Source organism: Pleurodeles waltl, chromosome 12 (genome assembly GCF_031143425.1).
Source record: "Pleurodeles waltl isolate 20211129_DDA chromosome 12, aPleWal1.hap1.20221129, whole genome shotgun sequence".
Classification (NCBI taxonomy): domain Eukaryota; kingdom Metazoa; phylum Chordata; class Amphibia; order Caudata; family Salamandridae; genus Pleurodeles; species Pleurodeles waltl.
The window spans coordinates 455,281,269-455,294,270 of NC_090451.1; positions in this window are offsets into that span (position 1 = coordinate 455,281,269).

Below are 13,002 nucleotides of genomic sequence, written 5' to 3' on the forward strand. Positions count from 1 at the left end.
TGCACAGCAGGCGTTGTGTCGATTCCCCACACAGGAAGTCAGGCTGCGTTGTTCGGCTCTCTGATGTGTTGATCTGGTGGGCTGTGCATCAAAGTTCCGGTCGCAACGCTGGCACTGCATCAATCTCCACTTGGGGAGCGGGCTGCATCATTCTGGGTCAGCAATGCAGTGATTCTTTCACCACTAGGCAGGCTGTGCATCAATTCAGGCAGGCTGTGCGTCGATTTTCACCACAAAAGTAGTTCCTTTTGAAGAGAAGAAGTCTTTTTGGCAATGACACTTCAGGAACAGGAGGCTAGCTCAATCCAACCCCTTGTGGAGCACTTCTCAGCAGAGCCAGAGGCCAGCAAGGATCTAGTTCAGAGTGTCTGTCCCAGGAAGTGTCTGAGTTGGTAGGGTCAGGGACCCAGTTTGTATTGGAAAAAGTGCCTTTGAAGTGGGGGAGACTTCAAAGAGTGGTTTTGAAGTGCACAAGGTCCCTTGTTAGTACAGGTCTGTCTGTAGGGTCCCAGAAGGGGGTTTGGCAGTCCTTTGTGTGAGGGCAGGCCACTATCCTTTAAAATGTAAGTGTCAAGCCTCTCCACCCTTCCAGCTCAGGAAGACCCATTCAGTATGCAGACATGTGCAAGTGTGACTGAGCATCCTGTGTTTGTGGTTGTCTGGGGGAAATGCACAAGGGAGCTGTCAACCAGCCCAGCTCGGACTTCGATTGGAGACATGCTGTAAGGCAAAGAAGTATTTTAAGTGCAGAGAAATACTCACTTTCTAAAAGTGGCATTTCTAAAATAGTAATATAAAATCCATCCTCACCAATAAGCAGGATTTTGTATTACTATTCTGGCCATACTAAATATGACCTATATACCCCTTATTGATCAGAATCTAACACTCAAACAGAATATGAGGATAGCCCTAATGTTAGTCTTTGAAAGGAGCAGGCCTCACAGCAGTAGAAAACAAATTTAGGAGGTTTGCACTACCAGGACAATTAAAACACACAGGTATATGTCCTGCCTTTTACCTATAAAACACCCTGTCCTATGGGTTACCTACGGCCTACCTTAGGGGTGATTTATGTGTAGAAAAAGTGGAGTATAAGGCTTGGCAAGTACCTTTGAATGCCAAGTCGAAGTGGCAGTGAAACTGCACACACAGGCCTAGCTATGGCAGGCCTGAGAAATGGTTAAGGGGCTACTTATGAGGGTGGCTCAACCAGTGCTGCAGGCCCACTAGTAGCATTCAATCTAAAGGCCCTGGGCACATGTAGTGCACTTTACTAGGGACGTACAAGTATATCAAATATGCAAGTTGGGTATGAACCAATGTTACCATGTTTTAAGGGAGAGAGAATGTGCACTTTAGCACTGGTTAGCAGTGGTAAAGTGCGCAGAGTCCTAAAACCAGTAAAAACAGTGTTAAAAAAAGTGGAGGGAGGCAGGCCAAATGATGAGGGTGACCATCCTAAGGCTGTCAGGTCTAACAAGTGTCATCTAACCTTTGGCTTCACAGGCCTTTTTTCGATCTCTACATTTGCTGACAAGTCACTTGAGGTGTATGGAGCATGAAACAGTAGTTGTACACCAGTGCACCTTAGTGAGCAAACACTGTGCTATTTAACCCTTGACATTACTCATCACCTTCTGATCTCACCTGCTGCTGACAAGTCACCTAAGGACTATGGTCCATGGAGCACGAGTGGTATTATTTTGTACTTTGGTGATTGCTTAACATTGTTTTATTGCAAAGTGTGATTTTACGTTTGAGGTTTTAAACTTTTGTTTTCCTACTACACTTTAATGTGTACTGTAGCTATACCTATTTCTGTAAGGGCATTATATTCAGGGGTTTTGGAGTCACGTAGGAACACCCACATTTGCCTCCTATTCCACATTGTTCTTGTAAGACTCCTCCCACAGACACAATTTAAAAGTCATCAAACTGTAGTATTGGTCTAAGTAGAAGTGATTCTGAATAAACCTGTGACAGTTATGATGCTCAATCTTATTTGACTTTTATAGTAATCGGGCAATAGTAGCTGTCACTTGAAATGACTTTGGACCTTGCAATTTCATTAGAACTTAGGCACAATGTTCCTTTAGTTATTGAGTGGGCTGCTCTAATCTTTTGACTAAAAATATTAATCTTGCGATGTACACATACGTTATAAGGTATGTCCCCGGCCCTCCAATCCAATTTATCTATGGATAATGATTACTTTTATGATCGGGCATTGTTTCAATATATTCATTTTATGTAACTGAAACTATGTATGTACTTTTTCAGTGTGTTTATAGAATGATTTTAAATAATCTACAATAAAGTATTACTTACTTACTTACTTATTTACTTACTGTCAAAGGCAGTAGCAAGCACAACTACTCTGAGGGCAGGTCTTTGCGTGGCCCTTCTGGTCCAAGAAGACTGCAATCCCTGGCACAGGCTTATATAATGGAACATACTCAAATGCCATTTACCCTTTGGGATGATACCCGATTTGTGGCTCCCTCAACTATGCACTTGTACACTCAGAGCAGGGGTAAACAACTCTTGCATGCAGGGGTAAGTTCATATACAAATTCCTCCTTCACACCATGTTCAACGAGTTAGTGTATATACACATACATGTTTGTGTGATTTTTGAGATGGACACTTCACACTTTTGGTATCTCTGTATTTGTAACGAATTGTAATGTTTGCAAAAACATCTCCATTGCTTTACTTCTCTGGGTAATTCCTCACATTGCAACATCATCTGCTCAGTGTAGTGTGTCTCACCAATGTGGAAGCATGCAGAACGGCAGCACTTTGTATGACAAAATGTCATAGTACATACCATCACAGATGATGCAGTTGTCAAGGACAAATGCCAAGTATGATGTGTGCAAGTTAAAATGTAGTTTGTACAAAATGCATTCAGGCATGTGTGAGGATCCTCAAGACACTACATGTGGGTCAATTCCTGACGAGGTGTCATATATATCACTTCAGGCCACAGTTGTCAGACTACACATTTCGTGGGCATTGCACAGCAATGTGATGAGACTCAAAATCCTGTAACAAAACAATATGGGTACGCACCTCGGGTCCGGGCAGGCTTTACATTGATTTTCTGTGTCCAGCGATGTTGTGTCAAAATCCAGTCGCACGGTGTCAAGAAACCGCTCTGCATGGGGGCTTGCGTTGTTAACAACAGCTGCTGAGGTATTGCACATCATTTCTCCAGCCGCGTTGCATCAATCTCCCAGCTGTGATGCAGGTGGAGCATCAAGTTTAGCTGCGAGGTCGGCAGCTCATTGTTTATCAGCTGCGAGGCGGTGGTGCATCGAAAGTTTCCCTGTATGGCAGTCTTTGTGTGGATTTCAGTCCTTTTCCACCAGCTTCACCTTTCTAGGTCCCAGAGACAGGTTAGGGCACCACTTGGCAGGGCAGAACTCTCAGCAGTAAGTCCAGGTGCTGGCAAAGAGAAGCCTTTGTTGTCCATGAGACTTCCAACGACAGGAACCAAGCTTAGCTCAAGCCTTTGGAGATTGTTCACCAGTGGGAAGTCACCCAAAGGTCTGTCTTTGTCCTCTCTCAGGTAGAAGCATCTACTTCAGGCCAACCCAGCAAAGCACAGTCACAGGTAAAAGGGCAGTACTCCTCCTCCAGCTTCTCCAGCTCTTCTCCTTGGCAGAGGTTCCTGTTGGTTCCAGAAGTGATCTGATTTTCAGGGGTTTCCTGTGCTCTAGTTAAACTACTTTCTGCCTTTAAAGTAGGCCTACTTCAAAGAAAAGTCTTTGTTGTTTTCAAGATCCTGCCTTGCCCAGGTGAGGCCTCAGACAAACACCAGGAGGTTGGATACTGCATTGTGTGAGGGGAGGCACAGCCCTTTCAGGTGTAAGCGACCACTCCTCCCCTCCTCTCAACCCAGATAGCCCATCAGGATATGCAGGTTACACCCCTCCCTTTGTGTCACTGTCTAGAGGAGAGGTGCAAACAGCCCACCTGTCAAACTGACCCAGACAGGGAATCCATAAACAAGCAGAGTCACAGAATGGTTTAAACAAGAAAATGCCTACTTTCTAAAAGTGGCATTTTCAAACATACAATGTTAAAACCAACTTCACTAAAAGATGTATTTTTAAATTGTGAGTTCAGAGACCCCATAATCCCCATGTCTATCTGCTCCCAAAGGGAATCTTCGCTGTAATAATTTTTAAAGGCAGCCCCTGGCACAACGAGTGTCGCAGGCCCACTAGTAGCATTTGATTTATAGGCCCTGGGCACTTCTAGTGCACTTTACTAGGGACTTGCTAGTAAATCAAATATGCCAATCATGGCTAAGCCAATGTACACATATAATTTCTACAGGGAACACTTACACTTTAACACTGGTCAGCAGTGGTAAAGTGTCCAGAGGAAAGAAAAACAGCAAAAGCAGAGCCCAGCACACTGAGGCAACCTGGGAAGTAGAGGCAAAAAGTTAGGGGAGGCCATGCCAATGATGCCAAGTTTTACAAGCAAGATCCGAACAGTGCAATAGTGGCAAACACACCCTAAGTAAAGCAAACCAGAACCACGAGAAAAGAGGGAAAATTGCCCAGAACTGTGTTAAATAATTGCTATATTGGTATCAATTCCAAAGACAGCCAACATTATTTAATACAAATAACAACACAGAGTAAAGTCCAAGTGTGCAATGAACATTTCAAGGTCTGTCCTATTTGGTGCCAACTGCATTTGAACCCTTGCTCAGTTACAATGGTCTAGTCAGGGCATATTTGAACAAGAGGACCGATGTAAAGTGTAAATTAATTCTAGGATCAACAAAAGGGGCCACATAGGTCTCAACAAAATTCTAGGGTACAACATGTTGTAAAAGAGAAATAACAGTGTGGCATCTGACTGCTGTTTTAGGCTGTTTTGGTCCCGAGAGGTGACGTGTCTGGAAAGTAAGCAGCATCAGTATATCAGAGGAGGCACTCACAGCATCAGCGACGTTTAATGAAAAAACTAGATGCTGCTTACCAAATGAGTAAAGAATAGTGGGCCCAGAGAAGTGCTAAAAATGGTAATAATTGATTGGTACTCAAAGCAATACCTTTGGTGATGATGGGATCCAATCAAGAATACAAATAAAACTGAAAAGTCGGAGCTGTGTAAGGCAATATGTGACTCTGACTTATTCAGAAAGAACATAATAACATTACAAAACACTCTGGCTTACCCTAGAGTATGAATGCTGGCTAATAGCCTCCAATGAAGGCTAGACACTGAGCAATGCAGCAAGGATGGCGGGCTCCTGATCAAAGATACACAGTGGAGATACTGAAAGAGTAAAATTACTACTCATCTTTGGAAGAAGGAAACTGAAAGCACCTGCTCGGCGATGCATTGCCAATACACAGAGTGGGCCTATGGGTGGGGCATTGGCGTGAAGATAAACCTGGTGGCGTGGAATACAAATAAAGCATCTAGCGTTACTCCAGTTTGCATCAGGGCCAAAATACAGGCATACCCAGGTAAAATGTAATTGCACAAAAAACGTAAAATATCCATGAACCATAATGAAAATTAAAAACACAAAAAAATTGAATGATAAGCAGAATTGATAAAATGGGAATCAAACCCATACTCACGGTTAACCAAGAAGGTGCCGATAAGTTAGTTGAGGCGCTTGGGAACTGAAGAGCCAGAGTTCTCTGCTGGAGTAAGAGGCCAGGAAGTTGCGCCAAGTTGTATGAAAGCACAGGGATATAGAATGTATAAGCAGGGAACCAAATCCTTTCATACAGGCTGATCAAGCAGATACAACACCTTGGAAATAAGAGTGACCACAATATGATGGTAATGTCTCACTTGCGTAAAAAGGTGAAACTATGTTTGAGGAGGGATATTCTCCCAAGAACCATGAAAGAATTGCAAAAAATCTAATACATGATTGCTGTTAGTGTACATTGTCTCATATTCTGTGTATATATATATGAGCAGACAAGGTTGCAAATAGGTCAATAAACGATTGCTTATAGTGTATATAATCTCAGAATCTGTGTATATACTTGAGAAGACAGAGGGTCTGTTGGAACATGCAAGTGTCAAAAATAATTGGCCAGTCAGTATACCATAACGTTGAGAAAAAGAGCAAGGAAAAGGTCCCAAAATGTGGAGAATACAACACAAAGAAAACCATAGAAGACAACACAAAACATGTCATTTCATAAGAACACAAAGCTGTAAGATAACAAAATACTAATGTCACATAAAAGATAATAAAAAATAGTCTGATAGGCGGACAGGCACCAATGATCAATCAAAGTCAACAACAGACAATCCAAAACTTCAAAAGTACAAAAAATATGTGAAACTCATGTTGCGTCAGCCGGTGCCATTAATGTCTTTCAAGATGCTAATGCTTTAAAATAGGAAGGTGCTGGAGCACAACCTAAACCAGAAAACATGGGATTCACCAGCAATTTCAGATCATAAGGGCAATGAATTTCTGCTGTTCTCCCATGGTGATCAGTCGCTTCCCTATTATGGTAATATTGGAAAAATTAATGGTTATGTGCACCATGATACTTTCACATATAAATATGAAATCACATCACGATTGATAAATTCACCCATCAAGAACTCTCCATCAACTCCAAAACAGAAATACATAGTGAGGCAGTCTCTGATACCTAGGCCTGAGGTCACTGATTGACAGGTCAGAGGTGGGGCAGCATGTTCCAGTAGACAAGCACTCAAACAGGAAACTCAGATCAATCCCTCAGATAGACGCAGCAACACCACAATGGTCTCAGGATATTGACCCCAATAATAAATAATAAAGCACACATGACAAGAGGGGTGTGCGCATTCCCAAACACCACAAAGTCAGATGACACATGAAGTTAGGAACACTCAGTCAATCAGAACACAGTACACGCAGTAAAACACCACGATCATGCACCACTCAGGCCGTACATCTAAAAACTTTACTGATTGGCCTTCATTGTGTCCACACAAGGTCAAGGCCCACATGCACATATTATCAGAGCCTTATTTACAACTCCAAGGCAACTGTTCACATTTTTAATCTAAAAAAAGAATGCTGTAATTGTATTAGGGTACCAAAAGAATGTATAAAACACTGCTCAGATCAACTGAACTTTGAGACCATCCTCAGGCCCTGTTTCTGTAACTGTTCTCCCAGCAGTAATACTTAGTTAAGCAAACAGTTACTGCTTTGCCAAATGCCTTTTCATATTGCATTTTTAAGGTAAATTCATATTCGAGCAACATTTTGATGAGCCAACAAGGAGATGATTGGCACCTCGGACTAGGCAGATTCACATTTGTGCAACAAAGATGGTGAAAAGATGCCGCAATTGAATTAGAAGTTCTGCTGAATCTGTAGGATGGAGGTCTGCAAAGAAGCCTCCATCAGAAGGGTAAGAGACTGCTTCAGAGCCTTAGTCCCAGCATTTGGCATATGACAAACTATAAAGAAACATAAAATGCAACCAAAGCAAAATGCCACTGACAAAAATCTGACATGCTACCAATTTTTTTGTAAACTGATTTGTTTCAAGGTGGTTTTGGAGATAGTCAGTATGCTAGGAAAGGTGAATGTTGTTTTTTGCTTGGACCGCTGGAAATTACACTGATGGTACGCTTGTCTCCTGCGTGTGACACAAGATTGATTGCTTGGGCTGCTGGACATGACACAGATTGTAAGCATAGGTCCTGGGTGTGATATAGGGCTGGCACCCAATTTTGAGAGGTGTCTATCTCTTGGACCGCTGGGCATGAGACAGATCACATGCATATTCTCTGGGTGTGATATAGGGCCATATCTCAATTTTGAGAGATGTCTATCGTTAGACTCTGGGCATGACACAAATGGTACACATGGACCCTGGGTGTGGAATAGGGCCAGCACCTTAATCTTTTTTTTTAGTCTAAAAGGTTTTTTTTCAGTGCCACCGGTTTCTTAATACTGTTGGTATCTGAAAGAAGTTAGAGGTGTTGTTTGCTTGGACTGCTGGGTGTGACAGAGTTTGTGTCTGGTTCAGACATTAGGGAAAAGATTTGGACGTCAGAGATTAGGTGTTGCTTGTGTTTGACCAAGAAGGGCCTATGGTTGTTAAGTTATTCCTTTTCTCTGGATAAATTATTATCTTTGTCCTGGAGTCAATATTGACAAACTATCAGACTCACTTAGGGCCATATTTATACTCCGTTTGCGCCGAAATTGCGTCGTTTTTTTTGACGCAATTTCGACGCAAAACTAACGCCAACTAACGCCATATTTATACTATGGCGTTAGAGGCGAATAGCGCCAAAGTTCCCGGAATGTGCGTCATTTTTTAGCGTGAACCCCTTCCTTGCGTTAATGATATGCAAGGGAGGCGTTCCCGTCTAAAAAATGACTCCCAGGCCTTTACGTGGTATTTATACTCCCGGGCAAAAGAGACGCCCGGGAGTTGGCGTGGCTAAAAACGGCGCATTTGCGCCACTTTTTAACGCCTGCTCAGGGCAGGCGTTAAGGGGCCTGTGGGCTCAAAATGAGCCCACAGGTGCCCTCCCATGCCCCCAGGGACCCCCCCTGCCACCCTTGCCCACCCCAGGAGGACCCCCAAGGATGGAGGGACCCACCCCAGGGACATTCAGGTAAGTTCAGGTAAGTATAATTTTTTATTTTTTATATTTTTTTTTGGTGGCATAGGGGGGCCTTATTTGTGCCCCCCTACATGCCACTATGCCCAATGACCATGCCCAGGGGACAGAAGTCCCCTGGGCATGGCCATTGGGCAAGGGGGCATGACTCCTATCTTTACAATGATAGGAGTCATGTTGATGGGGGATGGGCGTCGTTAAAAAATGGCGCAAGTCGGGTTAAGACGATTTTTTCGACGTAACCTGACTTGCCCCATTTTAAGACGCCCATGCGCCATTTTCCCCCTACGCCGGCGCTGTCTGGTCTACGTGGTTTTTTCCCACGCAAACCAGGCAGCGCCGGTCTGATTGCGCCGTCTAACGCCATTCCATAAATACGGCGCCCGCTTGGCGCTTCAGAATGGCGTTAGACGGCGCAAAACTTTTTGACGCTAAACTGCGTTAGCGCAGTTTAGCGTCGAAAAGTATAAATATGGGCCTTAGTCTGTGTACCATGCAGAGCTTGCTTTGGTCACAGGATAGCATGAACTAGGAACTGGCTAAGGTATTTTTGACAAAGTCATAATTTTTTTCTTTCAGTTTTTTTGTTATTCTAGTTGAAAACTGATGAACATTTGAAGTTGTGATGTCTGGTAAATGAATGCAACTGTGTCTTGTCTTGAGTAATGTGTTTTGTCAATGACTTAATGCACTACGTAGGCATTGCTATTTCTCACAGTTGCTATTTAATGCTAAAATAAAGTTTGCTATTTGATGCCAAAATTTGTGATGTTTGAATTAACCATTGCACTTTCATCTGCATTGCGACCCTTCATAGGCATTGCTATTTATGTTGGTGAAATGTCCATGTTGATGCATCTGTAAATAAAGCTGAGCTCACAGTAAAGTAGTTAAAACTAGTAATCTCTGTGTTTAGTTCTCCACAGCCAGATTAAAACTTGAGATTCCCTAAAATCATAAAAGCTTGAATTGTATCTGTCCCCTAAATAAACTTCCCAACTTATCGTGGGGTTGCCACTAAAACACAAGCAAACCAGGTTCCCCACAAAGGCTTAAAAACATGATGAATTTTGCCACAACTGTCAAACACACTCTAAGACACATGTGTTTCCCTGGCCAAAGGAGAGAACCTTTGACACTAACATAATCAAACACACAAGAACACACATACAGACTATATACGCAGGGCAAAAGTAGGACAGGAGAGAAGCACTTTTAGAACTATGGGCCATCTTCGAGGAGACCCAGACTGAAAAAACCCATCCCACAATCAGCAAGCAAGGCACCTGCACCTCCCCCACCATATGCAGGAATGGATGTGCTCTCTCTAATGGCTGCTATCCCCTCATTAGGTTTCACCAATCCGGCATCCGAGGGAGCTGGAGGATCCCCCATTGAACAAACAAACTGTTAGGTCCAGGCATGACAGACTACCAAGCCAGCAGGCCCAGGCACTCCCAGTACCACTGCAGTCCAGCACTAGAGTGCCCCTAAGTTTGACCCCCCCATCTGTCACATTCAGCCCATCGAACCTCAGTGGCATGGAGAACATTTACTCAAACTGGTTTTTGTAAACACACTCAAGTGACAGGGAGATTCATAGCGTTCCTGAATAATGACACAACTAGTGGGGATGAGGGGAGGGGTCCCAGTCCTATGGGATCCAATGATGAGGGGGTATCCTCAGTGTTTGCTCAGATAGCTGAAGAAATGACAGGAAGCAAGTTTGAGGGCAAGTTCCGACCAACAGGGACAGCGCAGAACGAAGGAGGCAATCTAGGTAGAATTGAGAGGAAAGGCATGAGCTAAGGAGAGAGAGAGAAAGAGAGAGCTGCCACTCGGGCACCACAATCAGAAAGTAGAGTGGCATGCTCTATTCTTGAGGAGAGTGGGTATAGGTACAGAGCACTGTCCGGGGATGGGTCTGAGGTAGAACTAGAGGAGAGGCTTTTGGCAGGGATCCGAGTCACACTAAATTGTCATTGTAGTAGAAGTACTGACCAGAAAATAAGAGACCAAGGTAGCCCGGTACAACCTCAATTTAGACACAGGTGAACCAAGATGGAACCTTTACTTGTGCATGAGGAGAGTAGCAACAAATACATCCGCTGCTCTTCCCCGGCATGTAGGACAGACAAACTGACCCAAAGAGGGATAGTTGCCCAAGAGTTAGGCGAGATCTTTGTACAACCATTTTGTCACATGCTAGCCAGCTAGACCAAGGGAAGAGCTCAGTATGATAGATCCTGGTCGGAGAAGGGATCCTTCGAACCAGAGGACATAACCATTGCAGAAGACGGCACCCGGCACAGGGGAAGAGATTCGGAGTGGAACTTCCCCTATATGCAGAATTGTCTAAGAAGATGGGAATGCTATGTTAGGGAAAACCATTGGAGCTCCCCAAAACCAAAATGCACCCACTACTGCAAAAGGGCACATCTCGGATCATAAGATGGGCAAAGAAGGGCTAAAAAACAAATTGCCAGCATTGTCAGCGCACACTTAACTCCATATTTATATTTTGACGCTCGACTAGTCTAACGTCAAAATATTGGAGCAAGAGTCATTTTTTGGATATGTGAACTCAACTTACGTCAATGAGATGCAAAATGACTCCAAGGCCCCAGCGCCTTATTTATCCTCCCATGCAAAAATGGTGCACAGGAGGGACGCGGGCCTAAATAATGGCGTTAAGCCTGCTTAGTGCCATTATTTAATGACTGGTTCAGGGCAGTTATTAGGGGACCTGTGGATCCATTTCCATGGTCAAACACCATGGAAAGAGCCCACAGGTGCCCTCCCCAAGCCCCAGAACACCCCCACCTACACCAGAGGGATACCACAGGATGGGGGACCCCATCCCAGGTAAGTAGAGGTTAGTAGAGGTAAGTATTTTGTTTTTTCAAAGTGCCATTAGGGGCCCTGAAATGTCCCCCCCTACATGGTACTGGGTTCAATGGCTTTGCCAAGGGGACCCTTGTCCGCTGTGCTGGCCATTGGGGTGGTGGGCATGACTCCTGTGCTTTCTAAGACAAGAGTCATGTGGTATGGGCGGTTTTGCATCAAGAAATGATGCTAGGTTGGTTAAAGTATTTTTTTTTAAACTCTAACCAGCCTAACTTCATTTTTTTTGCAAAATCCCCTTCTTCCATACCACCACCCCCTGCCGGCTAGTGTAAAAAAATGTATGCTAGCCCACCCCTTGCACCTGGTTCCGCCATTCCAATAATATCACACCCGCCAACGTCGTGATATGGCGCAAGCCGGTGCTATAGTTTTTGACGCAAAGCTGAGCAAAGGCAGTGTTGCATCAAACAGTATAAATCTGGGACCAAATATGGACGGTCCTGAGGGAAATTTTCCCTGCCTGCCCAGACGAAGTACGGTTAATGGTAGAAACCATGAAACCTGGGGACACCATAACCGATTTTCTGGATAGGATGAGAGAAAGGTGGGGACAAGAGACAGGACGGCAATGCTTAATTGTGCTCGTTTCCAGTGCTGTGCACCGGTACTTATTTTTGAGGGTCGGGGCTTATTCTTCTGCCTCGAGCATTTGCTGCGAGCAAAAGACACATATGGGAAAGACAGATTAAGGGAAAAAGAAAAAGCTTTACAAAGGGAGAAAGTAGAAAGCTGCAAGAGTTAGCTGAAGGGGCAGGGAGTGGCTTTATATGGATTGAAGAGGCCCGAGATGGCTTCAGGATTACGCTGCCTCAGTATTCCATGTTCACATATTTAATTACAGCAGCCGCATGTTTAAGAGGAGGGCTGTAGGCACCGGCACCTCTGTACTTACAAGTTCAGCACTGCAGGACGGCCATGGACCGATACAGGCCCCCAGGTCACATTCTATTACAATATCCTCAAAAAGGAGCTGCCTACCGAAATACAAAGCTGACTGGATAGTGTCCTGGTGCTAGACAACGAACCCTGGGGAGGGAAATACATGCTCAAATACTACACTATCACAAAAAGAACAAGAAAGGGACAGGGAAAGACAGGACCAAGCCAGGAGAGACACAACTATGTTGGTCCAACACAAATTGAAAAAGACTGCCCTTGAAGCGGCTGCAGTAGCCCGAGCGTGCTCATAACACCAGTCCTGAGGGAAGCTCCACCACAAAACGCCTGTGGGGTTGAACCTAGCTATAACAGCAGAAACCAGGGAGGTTGGCAGGAGCCAGACCTTGGAGAGTGTCACTATTGCCACAAAATGGGTCACATGACCTACAGATGCTGGCTAAAGGCATATCACGAACAAAGGTCGATGAGCCAGTGCCAGTTTCTGAAAAATCTTCACCCACAAACCCAAGCCCAGGGAAACCCGATTGCACCTTACAGTCAGCTGCAGGGAAG